Source organism: Siniperca chuatsi, linkage group LG14 (genome assembly GCF_020085105.1).
Source record: "Siniperca chuatsi isolate FFG_IHB_CAS linkage group LG14, ASM2008510v1, whole genome shotgun sequence".
NCBI classification, from domain to species: Eukaryota; Metazoa; Chordata; class Actinopteri; order Centrarchiformes; family Sinipercidae; genus Siniperca; species Siniperca chuatsi.
The window spans coordinates 13755134-13767115 of record NC_058055.1 but is presented as its reverse complement, the minus strand read 5'-3'; positions in this window follow the sequence as shown (position 1 = coordinate 13767115).

The following is an 11982-nucleotide window of genomic DNA, read 5'->3' as shown; positions in this document are numbered from 1 at the left end:
TTTACAGATCCTTCTGAAAAAGAAGAGTATTTTATTTGATGAGTACAAGTATTATTCTATTACTGTGGTGTGGGGAAAATGAATGTCTGTTTATCACTGCCATGTGCTAAATGAAAGATTCTGAGCTGTATTATAATGATTTAAAATCCATGTCATGTTTTAATGCTGCTGATGTCAGTAAAAAGAGCTCTGTTGCTACATTATAAGCTGGTGTTCAGCTCAACCATCTTACCCAACAAACTTGTTCATTCCATTTATCCAGATGACTTATCATCAGAGGGAGTAACTTTGCCTTAAGGTTCATATTTTACCATAATTCATATAGGTGGATACAACTCAAGTGCCTGCTTAATAGCATGCCTTGCTAGTTAACAAAACATTTCAAAAAACATGTCCTTGTATCCATTTCTCACTGAGTTTGTATCAATATTACAGTAACACATTCCTTGTTTGATTACTGCCACATCCAACATTTGCTCTAATGAAGTAACCTACTTTTAAGGCAGCACAGAAACAATTTGTGCTATTTAAAGAGCTACAGAGGGGCTACTCTAAAGTGACAACAATATAGTCATTCTAATATATTGTGTCTGTCTATTCATTCTCATTTACCAAATCAGTGGATCGTCTTGAGGGTCCAAATGTGTGCAGATTGAAGAAGGCTGGTTGTGAGGATGGCAACAGAAAGAGGATTCTGCTCAGCTTCTGTCACAGGCTGTGCAGCGGTGGGGGTGGAGGTTTGTCTCGGCTAGAATCTCTAGAAAACAGGGTGTAGAAGTCATTGGGGGACTGATTGTGTTACCTTGCTGTGTGTTCCTTGTAATTTCATTGTGGCGGGACTTTGGTAGTGCCTCTAACAGGCTGGGACGGAAGCCAGGTGTGTGAAGTGATGAACTGCCAGCCAGGGCTCTGGTGACTCCTCCTTCCATTTGTGTGCCATGCTCTTCTTTGTTTTCGCGTGCACCATCCATGGAGCAGCGATGGTTGGGCCCAGAGATTTCTGTTGTTATTTTGGTTATTCAAGTATCCCCGTTTTACCCCAGTTTTAATCTATTTAAGCTCATACTTATAACTCTGAAAAAATGGTAATGTGTATCACTCTACACTAAATGGTTCACTTTGGTATCTTACCATGTTCCCTCCATTCACTTTTGTTTTGGAATTTACGTATGTCAACAAAACTTAGCAGTACTTGGCATCATTTTTACCACTGGCATCATCATTTTTTTTCAAAGATTAAGGTATATGTAAATGTGGCTGTTGATGCAGGAGATGGATGCTGTGCGCTCTCTCATTTTACATCAGTGATAATTTCATATAACCCAAAAATAAGTGGCGACTCCCTAACTTTGAAGCCCTCATAAAGTCCCAATATGTGTCCATTCCTCGATTATTTACCGTATTTCCCACAAATAAGAGCCTGTGCTATTAATTTAAGTTTTACGGTATACACCTGTCAAGATTGATGCACTGATAGGACAGACCCACATTTTATGTTTGCCTGAATGTGTCAGTAAGAGTCACAAAATTGTGACCAGCAGGTTAACAACACTCTGCTTTATATGAATGGGTGAGCACTTGTTTTGGATTGCTAGTTACTATAGAATTATAGGAATACTGTAACCTTATAGCAGATAGTGGTGCTCTCTTAACCTTCTAATATATTCTGCTCTTTTTAATGACAGAGATTTTTGAACATGAGTGTAGAGTTGTACCATTTAATGTACAAAAGCTGACAGCTCCGTGTATTTCCACAAGGTCAGAATTCTATAGTTTGTCATTCCTGACCTGCGTTTTGTGTGAATGAAGGAGCCAAATGCATGACAGGTACAAATTGATCAAATGCGTGTTAAGCATGTGTTCAGTGTAATGCTTAAAATGTGGGTTGTATGTGTAAAAGTGGTATTATGCTGCCTTACAATGTGAGGACATGTTACTTTGGCTCTACTCTTGTATAATTTGGAGGATATATGCCATGGGTCTTCAATGTCTATTAATGTGTAAAAACACCACTTTGTAAGTGGAATATTATGACAATACCGGTGTTTCCCAAAGGCTTGGATGAATGCTGTCACACAGATGTCATCAGTCAGTTTTATTTCATGTAATATATAAGGTCATCTTGATTACCATTGGTGTCCAAGATATGATTTCACAAAGCATCAAGCAAACCACTTAGGGGTATGCATTAAAGTTACATGTATAATATGTGCCACTATAAGAGAACACAAAAGGAAGAAGTCACAGGTCCAAGTTTAATAATAATATGCTTTTAATAATATAAACTTTATGTCATGACTTTATGAGTAAGATTCATTTTAGATTGGTTGCCATCCATTGGCCTTTTTATCATGTAATTTCTTTTATTAATGTCATTAATGTTCATTGTCAAAATACAGTAGTCACTGTCAACAGTATAGTGCAGACAAAGCTGCACGTTAAAGTCTGAACAATACAGATCCTAATTCAGCCTTCACTCCACATGCCTATGTGATTTCCATCATAATAACTGTAAAGGTTTATGAGGCAGTGTGAGCATATGTGTGTGTGTGTGTGTGTGTGTGTGTGTGTGTGTGCATGTGTGTGCACATGCTCCCAGATGACCACTAAACAAAACAGAGAGCTGCAAAAGTCTAAAGATTTACAGCCGAGGCATGGGCTTTCAGGAGACATAAGTCACACAGGAACATTAAATATTGCAGTATCTCTTCTATGTGCGTGCCTCTGTCTGGGTTTGTCTGACTTTGTGCATGTGGGCACATGCATACTTGCTCCTCTCTCCACGAGCATAGCATACAGTGTTTGTACACATGCACATGTGTCCATTTAAGTCTGTGTGAATTTGCACGCATATCTCTTAATAGGGATATCATCCTCTCTTTCTTCCTTTACCCTTAATGGGTTTTTGGCTTGTTCACAGCCTCTTGTCATTAGCCAGTGACCAGCAGCAACAGTGTTGTTCTGAGCTGTTCTGCTCAGCCCAAGACAGAAGGGCGTAGCAGCATAGTGGAGAATGGATGACTAAAAGGGGTGAAGATAGAGAAGAGAGTGGGGTGATAGATGAGGGAGACTTGATTTAGGAGGGGTGGGTACAGGTGATCGCTGAAAGCCAATGAGTGAAATGGGGCGAAGAGGGTAAGAATAGGTGAGGAGAGATGAATGGGTGTCACATGGGTGGAATAGGTGGATACTGATATAAACGGCATAAGATGAAAGTGTGCTGGTGAAGAAAATATGGGAAACAGAGTGGGCTGAAGGCATGTGAGGAAAGATCAAACCTCCCTCCAAAGGACAACACTGATATATGAATACACCATTATATTATTAGAACCTCTTCATCGCTCTCCTCTGTCTCTGTCTCTTCTCCTTTGTCTCAATACTCATTTTAGACTATTATCTCCCATTCTTTTCTCTCTTTTCCTTTCCCTTACTTCTGAGTTTTCTATCAGTATGTCAATCTCATTGCTTTGTATCTTTCATCCATCCTGGGATATGATGATCTAATCTATTTCTGGATCCCAGTCATGTAACATACAGCATACTTTATGATTTGGACCTCATGACTTTCTGCTGTTATTTTACAGCATATCGTATAACCTTGTCCTCCTGCTGTTATTAGAATCAAATACCATCTCTATCTTGTTACCAAGCTGAACCCATCGGGTATCTAATAACCAGTAACACGTAAAAAAATACACATGAGGACGCAAACATGTGTATTTTTACCTGAATTAGAATTATTATTTTTTCAATATCATGTTTTCAGCATTTTTTGAGGGCATTTATTAAAAAAAAACACTGAGAAAGTGCAAAAAGCTGCAGAGGGTATTTCTTATGTTTTTTTCCTATACACATCTCTTCAGCTCTTGTGTTTTCTGTTTTGTTTTTTGTTTTGTATCAATGTTAAATTATATGGCTCAGAGTAAATTTAATAGTACATAAAAAGCTGTTCAGTGGTAATTGTAGTAGCTGTGTTTTGTGTAGGTTACAATATTAGATGCATTTAGATACATTGTTGGTGGCCATTGGTGTAGCAGTAGCAGCTGTAGGTGTAGTACTGATAGTAGAGGGAGTGTAAAGTGCACACAAAATTGTTCTAATAAGTGCTTACATCTTTGTTTACCATTGTTTGCTGCTATTAAGAGTGGCTATAAAGGTATAAGAAGTCACACCGTGCCAAAGCCCACAGCTCTTAGTGAGAAGTCACAGCTGTAGAAAAGTAATGAGACCCTTTTCTAGCAGAGAGAAGACATATTTCCCCACAGCCTGCCTCAAGCAATACAGTCCTCTAGGACTTGTAGTGGTGATCAAGGAAGATAAAGGATGAAAAGGAAGTATTTTGTGCTACACACTAATAAAGTTATACAATAATGTCAAATGGCAATTCAAAGGTCTTTACATTTTTAACTGGAACATGTTTAGGACACCTATCATTTGCATGCATTGATCTCTACAAATGCAGTAGTTATTTAGCGCCTATCTCAGACACAGGTTTCTGTGATAGGGTTCTCCCAGCCCAGTATCCATATGCAGTGTGTCCATATTGGACAAGTTCCGCACCTCACAATTTATTTCTATTAATGCCACCATTCAGTGCCACTACAGGAAGTAGTGTGTCCTATATGTAATGAGGTGGAAAGTAAGGGTGTAGAGGTTGGGGCTGTGGACGGGCATGTAGTGTGTTCAACATTCATGCTGGAGTCTGGAGTTGCACCAGAACTGCAATTCACGTTTGTATAATTCAACATAAGTGTTGCTGGAGTTTTGACCGCTTCAGACTATTTACTTTCAAGTAGGTGAAGTTGTGCCAGAGATCTGTACTCTGTATACCCTAACCCTACCCTCATTTTAACCAAAAGTTTTAGTTGTATAACCCTAACCATATCTTAACCATAATTTATTTGCCATAAGCACTATCTTTCCCTAACCTTAACCTCACCATAGCTGTCACAGATGCACAGATATTGTATTTTCTGACCTGTTTTTATAGTGTATTGTATTATATTTTTGTTAGTACTTTCTCCTGTGTGCACTGACGTAAAGCCGAGCTGCTGTAACAAAGAGTTTCCCTTCGGGGATCAATAAAGTATTTCTGATTCTGATTCTGATTCTGAAAAGTGAGAATTTTAAAATTGGGGGCAATAAAACATCTCATCATTGAACGTGATGCAGGGTTTTGTAGAATCATCCAATATCTGGCTATAAATTTGGTTCCTCCACACATGAAACCATCACTGTAGTGAAGCACTGAATTCGCCCATCCCTTTCTTTCTAACTAATTTGATTAGTTGAAAATGTTCTACCATTGCCTCTGCATCCAGAAAATAACTTTAAGCCAAAAAAAACATTATTTTTGGATAATAGCTGCTGTGGTAGTGGCAGTCTCTTTACTTAAAGATGCATATACATTGCAAAAGCAACATTTTCCTCACAGCTCACTGTTGATGTTATGAAACTCAATTCCATTCACAGCTGAGTTTCAAAATGTCATAGAGGAGCTGATAAGACATTTGGAAATTTTGGTGCACTGCTGGATACTACTGCATGAGAAAATCTTTATTTGATTTTACACTACACAGACTACTATGGGCAGCCTATACTATGAGAAACATAAGTGTGCACTTGTTGCCTAAGACTCTTGTATACAATTTCCACTCTTTCTAAGCAGCAGAATAAAAGTCCCATTGACCAAACTATCTTCCAACCACAGGTACTGGAGCTCAAACAAACACTGCAATAGGTAGCTGAAATTACACACAGGCTTAGCTACCTGACAACATGTTCACTGATATTACTGTTATGGGGGTCGCAGTGACTAAGAGTTGTGAGTCCCTGTAATGAAAAAGGTGGGAATACAGATCAGTTTTCCTAGACCCTTTGACAGTCATTGGTTTCCTGTTGCAGTTAAACAGGTGGTCCACACTGCATCTTCTCAAATTTGAGCTATCTGAAACTTTTTTTTTTTTGTCTCGCGCCCGGCAACAAAATAATAACTCACTGCAGCCCTGCACAGTTGGAATGCTACAAGTCCTCTGAAATACACAGCGTTCAAAACCTCTCTTTGAAGAAGCTCTAATGTCGTTCCCTAGTCTGTTACAATATACTGTAATTATCATCTCAATAGTTGCTGTTTTAAATGTACCTAAACTTGTCATAATCAAAATGAATCACAACAGAACTGAGAGACAAAAAGCAGTCTGAGCATTCTGTAATCAAAACATCAGATTTGGGTGTGCAAAAGAACATTTCAAAAATAGATGGCATTCCACCTGCTTGCAGCATGCTAGGATATTAATAGGCTACATATTTTATGCAATTACTGTTTGGCACTTGGAGGTAAATGAGCATAACAAGACATCAGTTCTTTGCAAAGTGATACTCTAGATTTAGGTTCAGAGGCATTCCCGCTATGATACACTTCCCTGAAGAGGATTAAAGGCACAGCAACCTTTAATTTCATGCTGATTTGTAATGACCCATTGCTTGATTTGACTTTGCCTGCTGGGTCAAACATTACAAACGACACTCCAAAGGAAGGCTAAAGACTTAGTAATAATAAACCAGGGGATCGTGGGTTTTGGTTTGTTAATAAAGCTCCTAGGTGTTACAGTGGATTGGAAAGTTCAAGACTTTGCCAGTTCCTTGTGGTAGTATCCAAAATGGCAGACAACGATGCATGCCACTTATACACAATATAATCGTGTTTATCCATATTAACCTCAAAAGTAACACATAAATAATTTATCAGCATGTTATTGAAATATGATTGTGTCCTTTTATCTAAGCTCTGAATTGTATTTTGTGGTAGAGATTGGAGGGTGCTTAATCTGTTCCAAAGCATTTTGTGTGCACTGCGGCAAAGCTACCAGAAAAGTATTTTTCTTGTGCTATGTTGAAGCAGCAGCTGGTCCTCACTAAACAAATTTTGATGTTTTCCCCCTTCTGATTGTGTGCTCAAATGTGTGTGTGTGTGTGTGTGTGTGTGTGTGTGTGTGTGTGTGTGTGTGTGTGTGTGTGTGTGTGTGTGTGTGTGTGTGTGTTAATAGTACAGGGAGGGCCTGTAAACTCAGTGAGCCTGATGACCAGAAAGTTTGTCAGCACCCAGGAACCCTTCAAGCCCATCATCATCTGGACCCCGTCATAAACCCAAGGTTTATTGTATATTTGGGTCTAGACATGCTCACCGACACCTCAGTCTTAAAAAAAAATAATAGGAGCGATTTGATGAGACAGTAAAGATGAAGGATCCAGCAAGGAGATTACTTGTACGTCAAAGGTTGCAGCCTGAAAACTGTGTAGTGGTGTGCTGTACCAACATGTTAGTAGAGTCACACTGTTTCTGAATTCCTTATCTGATGATCAGCCCTAACCTTTAATAAACTGGCCAGTGAAAACCTAAAAGTATCTAAACATGTTTTAATTTTGTCATAACTACGAAAAACAAATTTGCTTTTAGCTAGAACCACATGCATCTTTTCTTTGTATCCAATGAGCTTTGAATGGGCTTCACAGGGCCAAGAGTTGATTTTGGATCTGTATCAGACAGCTAAACCCCATAGTCATGTTTATGGTCAGAACTGGAAAACCAGCATACCAGATGCTAGTTGGATGAGGTCTAATGGTAACACACATTGCTGTCAGTCTCCTGCAATGTAGATGTAGTTGACGTTGGATGCAGGCTCCATTGTGTGTTTCTGCCCACAAGTGAAGTATTTGTATTTATTTTTTGCCTCTTGGAACCAACCTGTTTGCTTGGAACATATGAGTCAACATCACTGTTGTCACAGTACAGAATGGTTTTTTAATCTTTTAAAATCTTGCAGGCTTTATTTATATGTGTAAAAAAAAAACTTTTGACTTTCATCCCACATGTTTCATAATGGCTATAGGACCATGTGAAGATAATTAGAAAAAAGAACAGTCAAGCTTATTTAACTATTGTTTAGACTTTTTACAGATAGGATTTCGACCTATCAAAAAAATTGTAACAGGACAACCCTGTCTCCTAGAGATTATGTTTCTATACAACTAATTTGCAATAGCAAATACATTTTGGAGAAAATGCTATGCTGCTCGGATTACATTTTCTATTAACATAATGAGGAAATGTTGTTAATTAACATATCTATCAAGTCCCAAAAAATGATGATACTGAACGTATCATTAAAATGTTCACTGACAAAGTACTTAATTTGCTTTCAGCCAAATAGCCGATCTTGCAACACAATATCCACACGCAATAACTACAGCATTCTTAAACTTTTTTATGGTTATGGTTAGGCACTGGCAGCACTAGGATAAGGTTAGGGAAAGAACGTTGTCTTGGTTTAATTCAGAAAAAGTCTGCAGTAACGAGACATGACATGTTTATTAACATTTAACCAAAACCACAATCTTTCACTAACCTTAACTAAACTACAGATGGGACTTAAGCGATACATAGTGTCTGTTGAAAGTTATTGCTTACTGTACAATCAAAATGAGCAATGCATATCATATATAAAATATAGCAAGAGAGCAAAAACAGTGACTGGGAGATAACTGAGTAAATAAGCAACACTTTTGGCCATATGATGACAGCCGTAATGATGTTGGTACTCACACTGTACCAACTATATAGTCGGCAAAGAAGCAGCAGCAACACACAAAGACAAAGACTGAAAAAATGCTGCTTATATTGTATTAGCATGTTAAATTTTTAAAAGATAAGGGAACAACCACAGACAAAATTAATTCTTGACATTTCAGAATAAGTAGTTACATTGAGCTGAAAGTTGCTGAAAATGAAGTCATGTATTTTATTATCATCAGATCTATAATTGATCCAAGGGCAGCCTCAGCCAAGTGCTTGCCATGTTTAAACACTGGCAACAACAGTCATAAAGCCCCTGCAGCACCCCCAAAAGTTCAAAGCTGTGGCATCTATATTTTGTCAAAAATGCAGCTCAGGAATTTTTCCTCACACAGTTCTTTGTGTTTAAGTTCTTTAACAGTGCCACTGGGGATCCGATAGAGCAAGGCTATTGCACAAATAATGACCTCAGATCCAAATGTGATGTGGCACAATTGAATAAATGCAATGTCTAACCTGGCCAGGTGAATAATTTGATTGACAGGTGATCAGTCTTAGACATTTATGATCAGAAAGAAGGAGCCATGCTACCTACAAAGAAACTATTCTTGCTTGTTGAGTTGGGCTTCAGCTCACTTGAATGTTAAAATATATCTAATGAGCAAAACCATGAAGATAAGAAGATAACAGAGTGTCAGGGTGACAAAAACTGGGGAATCAGTCAGTCACAGACCCTTAGAAACCAGCACATGGAGAAATCCAGAACAGTGAGACAACATTTGTTCAAGTTTTGTTTATAATTTCTCAGTCTTAAGTTTTTCTTTTATCAATTTATTTAGCAACATTTGATCATCTACTCAATATCAGTGTTTTTTCCCTTGAGATGATTGCAACAGAATCTGGCATATAGCTGCATATTGGCTTTTATGTAAGGCAAATAGCGACCCCACTCAGGGGTCCTTGTACAAGAGCTGAGCACCGTAGCTCACCGAGCGTTTAGAGGAAAGGGATGAGTGCATCTATAATATGTTGGCATTTTCAAGTGAGCACCTCCAGTCACACAAGTTTCAGTCAGCTGATGCAACAACACATAAAGAAGGCTCAAAGGCATATTATAGCATCCTGTGACCAATCTCCTCTACACTCGCTTAGTGGCACTGATCTAACACACTAATCAACACTAGACTGCCATCAGCTCAACAGTCATCATCAGAATCAGAGATGCAGTCCTGAGTGCACTTTCTTGTTAAGTGTACTCAAATATTAAGGTGAAATATTTCTTTGACCTTAACTTTACATGTTATTTTAAGATTGGACTACTGTAAATTTCCATTTTTGATGAGTTTAGGGTGAAGGTTAGGAAATGAATGGAGTCAGTGCAGGATTTTACAGCGTAGTGATAAAAGTGTGAATGTGTTTGTTTCGTTTTTGTCTTTGTTGCCCTTTTTGTGGTGACTACACTACCTGCTGGCGCTGGATTAGTTTACTTTTAGTTCTCTCCTCTGAAGCAACTTTAGACACTTTTTATCTAACAGATAGTGTTAGAGACACAGCCAGCATCACAATTTGTTTCCAGTGTTTGGATAACATACAATGACTATTAAAATGTTTTGTTTTCCTGTCCAACAACAGCAAAGCAAAAATACTGAATACAAAACACTGGACTGAATTGTGTGGATACAGCTAGTAGATGAAGATAAATTATATATACATATTTTCCCCCAGTTTTGTTAATAAATATGTTGAAGGATCTCTATTGTAGGATTTCCATTTGGTTCAACAGTTGTATCACTATTCTTTTTTTCTTGGACAAATAGTAAAATGGATGTTATCACCAGAAAGAACACCTCTCTGGTATGAATGTGAACAGAGCCTCATTCCCCCTCTACTGTACCTCCCATTGCTTTGTTATAGAATAATAGTCTCCCAGGCTTTTAAGATTAATGTACACCTTAATTTGGGGTGAGGATAGTCAAAACTCAACAAAGATCTCTTGGAAGGAGATAGTGTGAAATCATCTTTTGTTTAAGGATTTAAAGACAGCTCTAACACTGCTCCAGCAATCCGATCTACTCTCTAGAATTATAGGTGTATTTGGTAAGGGACATGAGGCCCCAGCTTATTATTAAATGATATACGTAGCTTTGTTTTGGTGTAAAACCTGATGCTCTGAGGCTAACATGGGACAGGTATAGGTTACTCGTTTGTAGATAGAGCCTGGGGCTCAATCTGTAAGAATATCAAGAACATGTCTCTAGATTTAAAAATTTCATTGATGTAGTTTAAGATACTAAATTGTTGTTATTGAACCACATTTGAAATGTTTAGACTTATGATCAGAGGCAGATTGTTGTAAATGTCAAGGATGTGAATGCCCTTTAGTTCAGACTTATTGGTGGATTGTCTATACATGTTTTTTGTGTTTTTTCAGTTGTAGACACTCGCGTCATGCCCATTCCAACTGGGGGGCACATGCCCCACAAGATTTTTGATATCTGGATTATTATTTATTTTTTATTTTAATTTTATTTTATTTTGTATTTTATTACTATAATTTTTTATACTATGTAGTTATGATCATTTTATATTATTAGTCAAACATATTTTTCTAGCTATGTCATAGATCATACCTCAAAAAGTCACACACATGGTAATGGTTTCTTCCAAAATTTGCAGGATGAAATTGGTTTTCAACAGCAGGTAGACACGCACACAGCACTCTGTTGCGCATCAATGCTGGAGGAGATGTAGGCTCCAGCTTAACAGTGTGTTGCTGAAGTGGTTAGTAGAGCATCAATCCCTTTTGAAGTATGAAAATGAAATGCAAGAAATGCATTGCAATGCCTTAAAATCCTACACAAGCCCCCCCCCCCCCTTAGTTATATCAGTGTGTGTAGGTGTGGTTACAGGTTATATGTACTTAGGCTAGTGGTGATGATGGAGGCTGAGCAGTTTGGAAAATAGCTTACTAGTCTGCTCAGTCTGAGCTTTTATTGGCAGTGGAGCATCTGTACTCATGCTGCTTCCTGTGCATTGTGTGAAAATATAGCTGGCAGGTTCCTTCCATCTGTGGCTTTATTATCTATGTTCTCTAAATTAATTTGCCATGTGGATATACAGTAGTCTTTTTATGTGAATTTATGCCCTTACATTTTTGGGGGTGAAGCAGACAAGATTTAGCTCTTTTTCAAGAAAAGTGGCAGCAGTGTAGAAGCTAGTGTAGAAGTGAGTGAAGAAGTGAGTGTCATTTTCAATAACCATAACAGCACAAATAACTGACATGAACATCTCTAAACAAATATACAGTATTTACCCTGATATAAAGTACAAAGAAATTACTGAGCTACAAAAACCGATTCAGTTAGGTTTTGAAATAATACCCCCAAAGTCTTTCAATATACAGTATATGT